At 42.6% G+C, this 3,018-nt stretch overlaps 1 long non-coding RNA gene across 1 annotated transcript; it reads right to left on the bottom strand.

Annotated features, from left to right (window-relative positions):
* Positions 1 to 303: 303 nt before the first annotated feature.
* Positions 304 to 1,278, bottom strand: LOC146707538 (uncharacterized). The gene is made up of 2 exons (XR_014921074.1): positions 1,118 to 1,278; positions 304 to 594 (listed from the first exon to the last, which is right to left on the bottom strand). It is a non-coding gene; the product is annotated as an uncharacterized LOC146707538 (long non-coding RNA).
* Positions 1,279 to 3,018: the final 1,740 nt, after the last annotated feature.

A 3,018-nucleotide genomic window follows, 5' to 3' on the forward strand; every position in this document is an offset into this window, starting at 1 on the left:
GGAGTAATCTGGGTCCTAAACTCCGTAAGCTTCAGGTCAAACAACACTGCAGCATCACTGAGAGTTAAAAACTGTCTAAATTCTTTCATCTTTAATAAAACGATCAGCATTGCTGCTTTACCAGGTGTAACTATGAAGTTTAACTTCCAGGTGTGGCGAGACGAGGATGGGATATAAAGTAAATACTCTTTGCAGTTTTAAAAAGACAACGCCACCCTGGGAATTTCACCCAGAGAATACTGAAAGTAACACTAAATCACCAGAAAGGCACTTAGGTTCGCTATACTCAATCCAGAGACGAGGTTCAATGATCAACAAATTCACAATTTATTAATAATTATTTAAAACACCATATAAAAGCACAATCATAAATATTCAAGTACAAATATGCTTAAAAAGGTATTCAGAGCTGAGGCTTACCAGTGGAGGGGCAGGGATGCCACACACAAACTAAAGAAAGAAAACACACCCAAAACACAAGTGCAGCACACTATCACACACACTCACACTAATAAACTAAACAAGGCAGGTGTGTACATTCAAGGGATCCCACCACCAAGGCACCCTAGTCTCCTCCACGTCGGCACTCCGCATCTGAATAAAAGAAACAAAGAAAATTTTAATATATTACAACAAACTAATGTGTAGCACCGGGGGATAACCCAACTGCAAGACCACACTGGTGATCTACAGCTAGAAAAAGGGCCTCCCACCAGTGGTGTAACAAAAATCCAAACTACAAATCAAAAGCAATAAAACAACATACAATCTGGATAAAACTCTAAAATCTGGAGCAAACGGAATCGCCGTACTGCTCCAACTTGCCGTCACACGACGACAAGTTAACAGTCAATCAATATGCACGCCAGCTGACTCCGATAACCGGCATGCATATGGCCGTTGTCCACGCCGACGTCCACTGTAAAAGCTGACAGCAGCGGGGAAAGAAATCTCACAACGGGAACAGACGATAAAAGCACAGCAAGGCAAAACAGCAGCACTTCAGTTCACGTAGCTTGGCGCAAAACTAAGGCCCACACTTCCTGCGAAACATAATAAATAATTACTATAAAAGAACAACAGAAGGCAGAGAGCGTAACAAAAGTTGATTACGTACCAAGTAAGCCGTGTCATAGAACGTAAGCAGAATAGCTCAGAGGAGGCTTCTATAGCTACGACCAGCCGCGATGGAGACTTCAGAGGAGTAACCCGCAAATGATCTCTACCACACCAAGAGGAAGTCAGGTGACCAAAAAGGAGATCACAGGCAAGCGACCCAGAGACACTCAAATGGCCACTATTTATACCAGCGCCCCCTAATGGGCCAGGCTGAAAGTGGGTTGGACCGAGGGATAACATTCATCCTGCCACACAGGCATCCATGAAAACAAAATGTATTACATTTAACGGAGTTAGCAGGAAGCTAGCGGAAGTTAGCTCGCTAGTTTCGCTAGTTACCTAAGCATGATATTGCATGTTCTGACTGAGAGATTTCTGAAAAAAATCAAACGTACAGCTCTGTTATCACTTCCAACATAAATGAAGACAGGAAAATAAACAGCAGTGACGTTTGTAGGGTTACTGAAGTTGGGCTAGCTGGTATATAATTATGTGCTACGTGATCGCTAGCGACACAGCTATGTTAGCATAACATAAACAGTGAAGCTGGAGGACGAACACTAACACTTTTTCCACTTATAAAAGTTAACGTGAAGGTTCCTCATGGTTAGAGACAAATGCAATCGCATGGCAGGATGCTGTAAACGGACCAAACTTCAGTCAGGAGAACAACTGAGATAATCCATCCACAATACAAGGTTAGTCATTAATATACTGCAACAACATGGGAATAGAGCAGGTGCCAGAGAATTCAACATTAATGAATCAATGGTACAGAAGTGGAGGAAGCAAGAAGAATGAGTTTAATAAAGTGTGATTTATCTGACTGCTTTGTTTCGCTTAATGTGCCTTATAATCCTGTGCACCTTATGGTCCGAAAAATATGTACTGCACACTGCAGTTTAATGTTGCAAAGCACCTCTTTTTAACTTCAGTAGATATTATACATGGTTATGCTCAGGATATGTCAGCCCATTTCTACTGAAAATGCCTTTTGGTTAAACTTTCAGCAAGGAATTTGCATTTGCACTGTTAAATTTTTATAAAGCTTTAATGTACATAAAAACCAGCTTCTTGTTTAAGTGAAAATAAATGGAAGGTTGTCTTTTTGCGCTAGTAATGTTGTGGAGTTGTATTTTGTCTCGCATCAATTATATCGTCAGGTATATCGTTAGCGCACATTTTCAAATATATATCGTGATAAATATTTTTGGCCATATCGCCCTGCTCTAGTTACCACCATGACGCTGGTCCGAGTGTCAGGTGAACTGAACTTCAGGTAAGAAGTTATGACCTGCAGTCTATCTGGGTCAGATATAAATCAAGTTTAGGTGTAGTTTATTTTCGTTGTGCTGACAGGCCATCACCCCCATCACCCTCCTCCCCCTACCTTTCTCCCTCCTCCCCACACCTGAAATTCACTGAGGAGATGATGGAGCGGGTCAATGCTGGGCTCAGATCTATCCCCCCGCCCAATCCCTTTTTGTCCCCCATAAACCCCCCACCAGAGCAGCCAAAGGTTCGCTATCGAGCCCCACCCTCAACAGAGCAATCGAAGTCACATTGTCCAGCCTCGCCCCCTTAGTTCCTCCTTACCACCTTCATGCTCTGTCCCCGCAGTCTGATGTGTGGACGGTCTGGGCTGCGAAGATTATGGCAGTGGTGACTTTTCCCAGGAGAAGCTGGGACCCTGTTTACTAGAAGGTTTTAAAATCTCTGTACTTTTAGGTGACAGGAGACATGTGGCCTGGTCAAAACACAGAGAGCTGCACTCTAAAAGATCTTTAAATATAGTAAACATACCTTGTGTGTCACAGACTGCTCCCAAACATGAGGGGACAAGTAATGCCTCTAAAACACTTAAGTTGGCTTTATTAAACATTAGATCTTTAGCTGGGA

Source organism: Copadichromis virginalis, linkage group LG6 (genome assembly GCF_057382275.1).
Source record: "Copadichromis virginalis isolate Kocher_CV1m ecotype Utaka linkage group LG6, C_Virginalis_male_GT1.1, whole genome shotgun sequence".
Lineage (NCBI taxonomy): Eukaryota > Metazoa > Chordata > Actinopteri > Cichliformes > Cichlidae > Copadichromis > Copadichromis virginalis.